This window comes from Zea mays, chromosome 6, assembly GCF_902167145.1.
Source record: "Zea mays cultivar B73 chromosome 6, Zm-B73-REFERENCE-NAM-5.0, whole genome shotgun sequence".
NCBI lineage: Eukaryota > Viridiplantae > Streptophyta > Magnoliopsida > Poales > Poaceae > Zea > Zea mays.
Genome location: NC_050101.1, coordinates 49,842,728 through 49,854,660, shown reverse-complemented (window position 1 = coordinate 49,854,660; position 11,933 = coordinate 49,842,728). Strand labels below are relative to the sequence as shown.

Genomic DNA, 11,933 nt, shown 5'->3' with positions numbered 1-11,933 from the left:
ACTTCTTCTTGCTTTTCTTCCTGCTCTATCTGTTCCAAAATTTCTAGAGTCAAAACCATGTTCATGTCTTCTGGGGTCAGAACATGTAATTGGGTTGTATTTTCCTTTGTACACTTCGCTTGATGACCAGGCTCATACTTTTCTCCACAGGTAAAGCACAAACCATTAACTCTCCCTATACTCCTTTGAATGCCTCTCTTTACTCCATCCTCCTATTTCCATTCCTTTTCCTTCTGTTCGATTTCCTCCCCCACTCTATTAACATTGGGTTGCTTGACAAAATTCATCCCACCCTTGTCAATGATGTCCTGCTAAACTTGAGCTAATAGTTGAGCCCTATCAACAGTAGCAGGTAACTAAGACATCACAACATACTGAATGTCAATTTTCATCCCCCGAATAAACTGAGTAACATAGAAAGTTTCATCCATCATAGGATTATGAACTGTTGTGGCATATCTCAGTTCCTCAAACTCCTTCACATATTCTTCAACTCCACCTTTCTGCCTAATACTCATCAACCTTCTCATGGCTTTGAGGTATTCTTCGACGCAAAACTTCTCTAGCACAAGTCTGGATAAATTTCTCCAATCTCCTAAGCCTTGCTTCAAACTAACCACCTGCAACCAGCGAGTTGCAGTTCCTTCAAAATTCAGAGATGCCACCATGGATTTGAGGAACTCAGGGACACGGTAGAGGTTGAAATAGTCTTCACATTGAATGATCCATATAGCTGGGCCTGTTCCTCCAAACTTAGGGAAAGGCATCTTTGGAATATGTTATTGTAACTGTTTCGCTTCTCTCTCCTGTCGCCCAGAGCTCTCCTCTCTTCGCCCTGGAATCCTACCTTCTCTATTCTGAAAATATTTTTATGACGTGCTCCCTCTACATCTTCAGAATGATCCATATCTCTAGCCATAGCTTCCAACCAAAGAAGAGAAACAATTTTACCTGTTTCCTCCATTTGTTTGTGAAGCAATGTCCTCTCCTCTTCCATGGCCTCCACCTTCCCTATCAGCTTTTCAATAGCCAGCATCATCTTCTCCCATCGAACTTCATTCTGCTTGGCCTCCATGGTGAAGGCCTCGATCACCAACCGAGACTGTACCGATGGCTTGACTGATGGTGTCGTGATGAAAAAAATCTGAGCACCCTTCCTTGCTTCCTTCAAACTCCTTCTCTCGCAGTCTTCCCTCCCACTTTCTCCAAGGATGTAAGGCTTTGATACCAATTGTAAGGAACCCTGGCTAGGGTTTTGTCCCTTCTTGGATCTGTGCCCTGGTATGTATTTCCCTTTCCCTAGGGTTCATCCGACGTGAGGGTGGTTACCCCCTTGGCCGAATCAGTCAAGAACACCAACACAGGTATGTGGTAGTGGCTAGATTTTTGTTCTTTCATTTCTTCCTCTTTAATTACAAGCTCTCTGATTTTATAGCAGTCTGAGAGGGTTTGCAAGCTAATATGTTATTATAGCTAGCAGATAACTGTTTGCATGCTAATCTGTTATTACAGCTATCAGGCAGCTAGATTACAACATGCTAATCAGTTATTATAGCTAGCAGACGCTAGATTACAGCTAGGTTATAGCTATATTCCTCTAATCCTCGTTCCCTATCTGAACCGCCTTGACTAAATCTATGCACCATTGGTAGGGTCATGACACCTTCGTCTTCCATAAATGAGTGGAAGTTCAATCCTCGCTTCAACGTGCTCCTATACTTCAAGGCCGTCACTAGGTTCTCCTCGGCGTCGTGGTCGTCCATGAGGGCTGCTAGCGGGTAGGATCGGGGAGGGGACGACGGGCAGATGGAGAACTTGTGTGCGCGTTCGTGAAGGAAGGGCAATGGAAGATATTGTAATTTGTAGTAACAACCATGGGTATTGGGTCTTTTGTCAAAAATAATTTCCAATAAACTCCACTTGAGGAGATTATGAGATTATTATAATCTGCACTTTAAATTATATAATCTAGATCTATAATCTTGTTATTTGTTTGCCATCTGGGTTATATAATCTAAAGAAGAATAAAACTGTTGCTGGCACAGTGAATTTTTTGTCAGAGATTGCACGAAGTAGCACGTCACATACTATTGATTTGGACGAGCATGAGAATTCTGCAAAACAGACTGAAATAATGGCCATAAAGATAAAGAAGCCAATTAAGGCATATTATAAAAATGTGCCTAAAATATATGTACCGGACATACCTCTACTCACTTTGGAGAAACTAAAAAAAGGTCTCCACTACATGAAACTAGTTAAAGAACGTGGGTGACAAACCGTCGAACTTAATGTAATAAGCCGACGAACTTACAGTAAGAACGTGGGTTTACCGATGAATATAGCCGACGACGATTTTTGGACGAACTTAGAGAAGTAAGTTTGACGGCCCCAACGAACTAAATATTGCTGAAGTCTGGATATATTGATATTAACCTAATTTCATGTGATTGGTTACCTGTCCTCAACAACAGAAATCCACGAGAAGGCATTGCGGTGGAGGTGGAGGCCCGCGAGCGCGGGCAGGCGCAGGAGGTCGGTGGGGAGCGGGCTGGAGACACTACTACAATTTTGCTCTATACAAGCGGTAGGCTTTTTACATCACATGCGGTTCGACTAGAAAACCGCCTGGGATGTCCCAGGCTATTCGGACCGCTTGTGATGTATTCGTATCACAAGTGGTCCGAAATAACAACCGCTTGTGGGGCTCGATTCGTTTCACAAACGGTCCGTAATAAAAAACTCGCCTGTGATTTGCGATTCGTATCACAGGCGGTTTTCAATTAGACCCGATTGTGATTTGATTATCATATATTAATATTTTAATTTTTATCAAAAATATGCAAATAAAATTTAAATGAATTTTAATAGCACACATAGATAACTAAAGAGATTTTAAATTAATTGGCAACCACAATGCATAGTCGATCAAACATGCTAATAAATAAAATTTGATTCATACAATTTTTCATGAACTACCATTTTTCCGCATGTATGGCTTAAGTTCTTATCAATTTTCTTTTCCACACGCTTGATTCTCTCTAGACCGTTAAAGGCAGACATCTCTTCATACTTATTGTATTCCTCATCTCCGTCTTCCACATTCTCAACTCCAACAATTTTTTGCTTTCCAGAAATAACTACATGCATCTTCTCATCTGCTAGATCGAGTACATAGAACACTTGTGCAACACATTCGGCGAGAACCCACGGGTCATCTTTATATCCTACTTTCTTTAAGTCTACCAGTGTGAGTCCGTAGTTATCCACTATCACCCCCACGGGATGTTGTACCCATTGGCACTTAAATAAGGGTATTTTCATGCTTGGGCCATAATCAAGTTCCCATATTTCCTCTATGAATCCAAAATATGTGGTCTTCTGTCCCTGTAGGTCAAAAGCATCGATACGAACACCGCTATTTTGTGCAACACTTTTCATGTCTTTTGATTTAGTGTATAATGTGTACCCATTGATGTCATATGCTTGCCATGATGTCACAAAACACGATGGCCCAAAAGCCAAATTCTTCATTGTTTTCTCTTCCAAAGAGTCTCCAAATGGGATGTTTTTGTCCATTAACCATTCGCTGAAATGATGTTTGTACTTACAACTTAACAAATGTATTCTTAATCTCACAATGTTATTCTTATATGCAGCGCATACCGTTTTATTGGAAAGATCTTGGCGGCAAACATCCAGAGGACAAGCCTAATTTGTCAATATCATTATTTCCATTCGGTGACAAACAACCTCCGGGTACTGTCCTGTGCGGTTATTATGTATGCGAATGGTGTCGTGTCACCTTCCATTACATGGTCAATCATGATGATGTAAGTTCACTGTCATTGTCTATGTTGCAATTTTTATGTTATATTGTTGCTCATCACATTACTCTTAGCACTGCTTGCTTTTTGCTTTCATTGCAGGTTCCTAAATCCAAGATCAATGCTGAATGGCTAGAAAGAGATATGGTTACCATCGGCGTGGCTAAGGTTGTAAAAGACTTGCTTTACTTTATGCGCCGTGAAGTTCTTCATCAACAAGGACTATTCTACAATATAAATGGAAATTTCCAACACTTCCCAGAACTAAGTTTGTACACGATAACACACAGTGTTTAGATCTTTAGTTTGGAACTTGAGATGTTCAGTTGTATATGGAACTTGAGATGTTGAGTTGTTGAGTTGTATATGGAACTTGAGATGTGTATCTTATTGTGGTTTGGTGCTAATACTAGTACTATTATCGTTCTGTGAATGTGATTTGTGATGTGTATGAATCTAGATTCTATATATTGATTTGTTATGAATATCATTTGTATATTAAATCTGTATATGAATCTGGAATCTACATATGAATCTGGAATCTGTATATTGAAATACAGTCAGACCTATATTTAAAACCGCCTATGGTATGAGTCTAACACAAGCAGCTAGGACTGCAAACCGCTTGTGATGTGTGTCTATCGTAGGCGGTTCCTTTAGCTGGAACCGCCTGTGATGTGTGTCTATCATAAGCGGTTTTAGATTGACCGCCTGAGATGTTGTTTTACATCACAGGTGGTGCATCACAAGCGATTTCTGGAACCGCCTGTGTAGAGGCTAACTGGACCGCTTGTATAGAGGTTTACTGTAGTAGTGAGAGGTCGTTGGAGCGTAGGTTGAGCAGCTACAGCGTGGTGAGGTGACCGAGCGTGCCCGGAGGCACGACACCCGAGAGGCCCAGCCCCAGGAGGTGCAGCGCGGGCGGCCAGGCGGCGTGGGGCTGGCGAGCGGGCAGCGCTGGCTGGCGGCGCGGCGCACGAGCTGACGCACGGGGTGGAGGCGGCGGGGCGCGCGGGCTGGCGGCGGCGGGGCACGCGAGCTGGTGGGAAGCGGGAAAGGAGAGGAAGAGAGACGCGCGGGGTTAGGGATTTAGGTTTTTGGGTTAAGTTCGACGGTGTCCACGTGGCCCACGTATTTAATTTAAGAACGTGGGTACCCACGTTCCTAATAGGTTAAGTTCGACGGTTTTGGCTAAGGCCCACGAACTTAATTTAAGAACATGGGTACCCACGTTCTTAAAAAACCCCATGAACTTAGCTAATGTAAGAACGTCGGTACCGACGTCCTTAACAAAACCCACGAACATTTATCAGTTTCTTGTAGTGCTCGACTGGTATTAAAAGGTTTCATGACTTGTACATGCGGGCATCTTCAGTTGGCATTGACAATATCAGTGTACATATACCAAACTATGCTTTTATTGGTTCAAGCCAAAAGGCCATTGTTACATTCGAGGACATGTGGTTAATGATGAACCTTCAGAGACTCGACGTGCAACTCGTAATGGTGTTTGCATTGTAGGTGTCACTCATATTTCCGTATATATGTGTTATTATTAGTGAGTTGTATAAATTTTCAATATCTGCCATGCATGTGTGCCTTGCAAAATGCAACATGTTCATCAGGAGATCCTTTATGGTACCAATCCAAATGCTAGTGCTGGTAAAAAGGTTGGATATCTCAACCCAATAGAGATATGCGAGGGAAATCACACTTCAACCCAATACATATATGCGAGGGAAATCACACTTTCATAATCGGGAAGACGATGAAGAATTACAGGGAAAGACAGACGAAGAATTTGAGAAGCATATACATCATATGAAGAAGGATTTTGAAGCAAGATACGCAACCTACATAGGACACACAATGCTTTAATTTCAACACAGGGAAGCCATAGTGGCCCCATACAACTTTAAGTAAGTGTGATTTTGCAAAAATAAAATTAATACTTTCAATACACATGCATCACAAATTTGATTCATATAGAGACCACTGGATGCTTCATCACTTATCCTAAGGTTGGAAAGGTGCATACTTATATCGATGAGAATTTTAGAATATCATGGTGATTCTATTTGAGATCTCATGGCATATAGGTTCTATAAGTGGCAAGGTGGAATGTACGACACGTCCAAAAAATGCGTGTCACTGGACATCCATTATAAATGGTCGGTAAGTATGTGAATTTGTGAATATCATACATGTACGCACATAGGACAATATTGCAACTAAATAACCAATCTCCCATTATGTAGTGCCACAAGCAACCACCCGGATCGGTCCTATGTGGGTTCTATGTGTGCGAGTTCATGAGACAGAATGGACGATACATCACGAACCCTGACAAGGTATTGGGCCTATTTGGTTTTGCTTTTTTCTGACTAGCTTTTCTGAGAATCTGGCTGTGGGAAGAATCTAGCTATGGAGAGAATCTGAGTATCGTGGGGATTACGTGGGGAGGAAGATGAAGGTGTCCATAGTATTTAGGAACTAGAAAGTGACAAATTCTTACTATTACAACAACTCGATGATTATGTGTTTATGTTGATTTTGGATGATTTTTACCAAATTGATTATTATAGAAGCTGGCTAAAAAGCTAGCATTTGGCAGTCCGCAGTAGCTTTTGGTGGACAGAAGCTGGAAAAAGCTGAAACAAACAAATCCATTATTAGTAATAGTCATGTATGTATTTATATCATTAAAGATGCAAATGTATTATCGAGTGTAAATATATGACATTTATAAACTTCATATACATGAATTTGAATGAGGAAAGGCGGAGAACATGAATGAAGGTGCATTATATAGCATAATTGAGGACCTATGCACATTCATAATGAGAGAAGTCATTCCCGTTGAAGGAAAATATCTTGATGCTACCGGTACCTTAGCTAGACCGGAGTTTAGAGTACTAACATATATTAGTAGACTATCTCTTAGCCGAGATAGTTATTAGAGCTTAGGTGAAAACTTTGATGTATAGAATGTGTGATGCATCTATGGTTGTGAACACAAGACTTTATTGTATATAAGTGTATGATAGATTTCAATTTCATGTTGCTTTCATTATATATATATATCTATATATATGTGTATATATATATATATGTATCTATATATATATTTATATGTATATATATATACACATATATATAGAGAGGGCAGATCTATTCATCACCTAAGATGATAGACTAGGGGTCCATCACCTGGACCATCCCTGGCGCGCCCGCATTTCGCCCGACCGAGCCACCCCAACGTACCCAGCCGACCGAGTGACCGTCCGCGCCCATGCCCAAGCCGCCCACCACGCCCAAGCTGACCGATCGAGCCACCCACCGCGCTCGACCGCTCGACCGAGCCGATCAATATGAAAAATGATTGAAAAACAAAAATGACTTAATGATGTCTAGACTCTAGAAAGAGTGAAAAAACCAATAATGTCTAATAAACATAGGGAGGAATGACTTAAAACAAAAAATTACTTAATGTTTCCCTGAAAATACGTCTGAGAAAACATGAAAATGCCTGAAAACTAAAATGACTTAATGTTGCCTAGATATTTACTAGAATGACTTAATGTCTGGACTCCGGAATGACTTAATGTTAACTGAAATTCTAAATGACTTAATATTTATCTTACCTACATTTTGGAATGACTTAAAATTATCTAGAATGACTTAAATGTTGTCTGGACGCTAGAATGACTTACTATTTTCTAGAATGACTGAACCAATGACAAAAGATATGTCTGAGAAAACCCACAAACAATGGCTGAAAACAATAAATAACCTAATCTTTTTTGGAAAATGACTTAATATTTACTAGAACTTAGTGTTCATTTGAATGACTTAATGTGGCTACGAAACGGTCCGCGCGGGGTGGAGCCATGCAGGGGTGCGAGCCATGTGGCCTGAAGCCGCACATGGTCGGAACTGCAAGGGCGAGCGCCAGGATGGTCCGGATCCATCACCCTAGGTGATGAATAGAGTATATATAGAGAATATATATATATATATATATATATATATAAATATATATATATATATATAATTCAGTTTTGTTTGAAAATTTGAAAAAAAAACCAAAAAACTGCCACTGACAGCTAAAAAAAGAAAACCGCTCGTGAAAAGTGCATTTTCATTGGTGGTTTTATTAAGAAAATCGTTAGTGAAAATTTATCTCCATTGGCCGTTGGTTACTAGAACCGCTGGAGGTACCGAAGAACGATAGTGGAAATAGTTTTAAACCCGTCACTGTAGAGTTTTTGTGTACAAGTGAATTGATAGGTGTAAAACAAATATATGGTCACAAATAAATAAATCTCTACTACTTATTAAGGCTGCAAGAGTAGTCTGTCATTCCGTGTTTTGCCATTCCTGTGTTCTGTCATTCCCATGTTCTGCCATCATTCTATGTTCTCTCATTCCCATTCCCCCCTCCCCGCAAAGCCCATTCTTATTCCCCGTACAGCGCACGTCTAGCTAAAATTAAAAAAACACACATGTCCTCAAGGGGATTTGAACCCGAGACCTCTCAAGCAAAGGCCAAGAGTAACTAACGCTACACCACATGTGTGATTATGTCTACATCTATGACAGGAAACACATCTACTACATCTCTCACCAAGCTCACTTGCTACCCTTGCACAATGCGTAGTAGTAGATAAGTATCACCGAGATTCTTGAATTATATTTTTGGATTGAGGTAATATTATTTAAAGAGCTTTGCATGCAATTTCTTTTGTTTGAATAATGTATTATACTTAAATTCTTTTTTGCATGCGTGACATTTTTTCTTCGTAATATTTTTTCCATTGACCAGACTTTGAGTCATTTTCATAAACCAACGCCAAGCATGAATCCATGTTTCTTACTTGAAACCTGAACAAACACCATGAGCAGGAGGCACTCGCGTTGGCGTCGCTCATCGATGACGAGAAGAAGCTTGGCGACTGTCAGTTCGACCTCTAGAAGCAGTCCTACGTGGTCGCATGCATCGCTATGTACGACAAGCTCCCGCGAAGCCGCCGCTTGGACGCGGTCCGGAGTAGCTGCACCGCGCTGTCCATTGTTAAGCAATGGGGCCTCATGGTTGTCGCCAACGTCGACGACTCTCGGGTTGTTCTGAACACCACATCCGACGACGATGTCATCACGCCGTCTAGCTCATCGTGCACCTGAAGCCCCACCTACCACGTAAGTCGCTACTGACGGACATGAATTCTTGTGCGCTGGGACGATGGACGTTGCTGACGTTGTGTGAGTGTCTTCAAACATGATGTATGTAGTGGAGCAGCGCGTCCGGTGGTGCAACGGCCAGGGGTACTACCTCGCTGATGAGCCTGGGGTGCACTTCGTTTGGCAGCCCGACCAAGAGTCATCGGTACTCGTCATGTCGCACGCGTTCGACGACTACTATATCGAGGATTGTGGCGTCATTTTGGCGCCGGAGGTGACGCAGAGGAAGATCGACAACAGTGACCGGTTCGTCATCCTCGCCATCGTCAGGGTAGCTTTTGTGCCGGTCTGCCTATAATTCTCTTTGCAAACACACACACTTACCTTTTTGTTTAAGCAAGAGCGTATGGTGGTGCGTGTCTGATGACTAACGATGTATGAGGAAATTTCTTCCGACATGTGTGGAACGTGCTCTCCAATGATGAGACCATACAAATCATGGCATATATCGAAGTCTGCATGATACTGATGGTTGCAATGTAGTGGTTAAACAACTAGATTAAAATAACAAAATTTATGTATGGCTAGGATCACAAATTGATTATGAAACATTTTCTCATAACAATATAGCACACATTTTGTATATAAGTTATCGTAGTATATTGATATTATATATTTCTGTTGCAACGCATGGGCACTTAGCTAGTAAATGAATAAATAAACAAGCACTTCTGGGCTGGGTCCAAACGATGATTCTGCTTATTCGTTCTTAGAGAACATACGTATTTGCACATGCATTCGATATATGCTCCATCGTCCTGAATTATTTCTCCTTTTGAATATCGTATTACAATAGGTTGGTCTGAATATTAAAACAATAATACAACAACAGTTGCACATACATCCCTACAACAACGGCGTTATATATAGTTCTGCACTTGTGTTGGTCTTCCTTCTCGATCAGCTCTACGACGAACGAACGTACATCCATGGTGTGTTAATTGTACGTCTACAGGTACTTGCGTCGTCAGTGACCATGGCGATGCCGGTGCCGGCGGTGTTTCGTCTGAACCTTGCTACCGCGCAGTCAGCCTCAAAGAGTCCTGAGGAGCGGAAGGTGTCGGCGCCTCCCATGAGGGGCAAGTTGGCGGTGACGTTGAGCCTGTTGACGTAGTCGGCGCGGTAGGTCTGGCCGAGCACGCCGTGGACGTCATCAGTGAGGTCGTAGAACTTGAAGCCGAGGTCGAGGTGCGCGAGGCAGTCGCCGGGGTCGACGCCGTAGCTGTGGACGCACGAGTCCTCGGCGGTGATGGCCTGATGGGCACGACGTGGGCCATGACGCGGAGGACGCCCCGGAGCTCCACGACGACGGCGTTGGAGTTGGAGTCCGCGGTGCGTGTGACGGACAGCGCTGGCGCGGCGTGTGGGGACCAGCGGGCGCCGACGGCGCACGGGAACAGGACGGCGTCGTCGTCGAAGGCGAGCACGAGGTGGTCGTCGGCGGCGGCCCTGGCGGCGCCGACGTAGAGGATGTGGTGCGCGAAATGGATGCCCAAAGCCTGGATCCAGGTGAAGTCGCGGTTCAGGGCCGGGTTGTGGCCGCCGATGAAGTGCGCGTTGATGTGCAGGCCGGCGTCGCTGAGGATGCAGAAGTCGTGGCCCGTCTTGTCATGGAAGTAGAAGGTGTGTTGCCGTCAGCGCCCGTGGAGCGCGGGTCGCCGCACGACACGCCTGTTGGGAATAGTCCCACATTGTCTGGTGAGAGTGTGAAAGTATGGTTTATAAGGTTGAGGGTGCAACCCCTATTAGGCTAGCTTTTTGGGGGGAGTGTTGGCCCAAGAGACCTAAAGCCCGCTGCTATACGTGCGGGCGCGTATGTCGTGGCCCGACAGCCTGGGTGGGCGCGCCGTGTGTGCGGGCGGTCCCAACGGACACGCCATGTGTCGGCGGTCCGGTTCCAACAATTGGTATCAGAGCCAGGTTGGCCCAGTGCATTCTCAGACAAATCTTGGCTCACAATGTGTGAGGGGGAGATTGTTGGGAATAGTCCCACATTGTCTGGTGAGAGTGTGAAAGCATGGTTTATAAGGTTGAGGGTGCAACCCCTATTAGGCTAGCTTTTTGGGGGGAGTGTTGGCCCAAGAGACCTAAAGCCCGCTGCTATACGTGCGGGCGCGTATGTCGCGGCCAGACAGCCTGGGTGGGCGCGCCGTGTGTGCGGGCGGTCCCAACGGACACGCCATGTGTCGGCGGTCCGGTTCCTACAACGCCGGGGTAGAAGTCGCACACTACAATGAGATTGGGCAACTAGTACGTGCTTCATGTATGCATGGTGCTCGATAAGCTCATCAGTTCATTAGTAGATGGTCTTGCATGTCGGGCAGAGGACGATGCACTTCTTGGGGCTGCGGGTGGGGCAAGTGGCCCTGCACCTGGGCCGCTTCGATTCCTTCTTGGTGTCGGCGTAGGTGAACTTGCTGTTGTGGCGACCGTCCATGTTGATCACCTGCATGTTGTTGCCCGGCTGCTGCGCCGAGGCCGTCATCAGAGCAATCATGATGCACAGCAGGCTTGCACCCAGCATGGCGGCCGACGCCGCCGACGACCACCGCGCCATTATGCATTGCAAGTGAGCTTACTACTCACAGTTATGGCCATGGATGGATGGAGCTCGATCTCTTAATAATTGGCCCGATGGTATGGTGACGGATGGATGGAGGGCGGGGTAACTTATACTACCCACAGCTCAGAAAAAGATTTGCTGCAGACCGACTGCAAATCAGAATGTTTGCCGCCCCTCACAAAAAGGAAGATAGATCCTAACTGCAGGTCCACCAGGTAACGTTTTAGTTGTGTTATTTTTGCTGCGGGTGGGGTCTATCCTCATTTTTGTGAGGAGCTGCAAATACTGGGCTGCACCAAATT

At 44.1% G+C, this 11,933-nt stretch overlaps 1 pseudogene; it reads right to left on the bottom strand.

Moving 5' to 3' along the window:
- Window positions 1-4,671: 4,671 nt before the first annotated feature.
- Window positions 4,672-11,625, bottom strand: LOC103631038 (uncharacterized; annotated as a pseudogene).
- Between the last annotated feature and the right edge of the window lie 308 nt (window positions 11,626-11,933).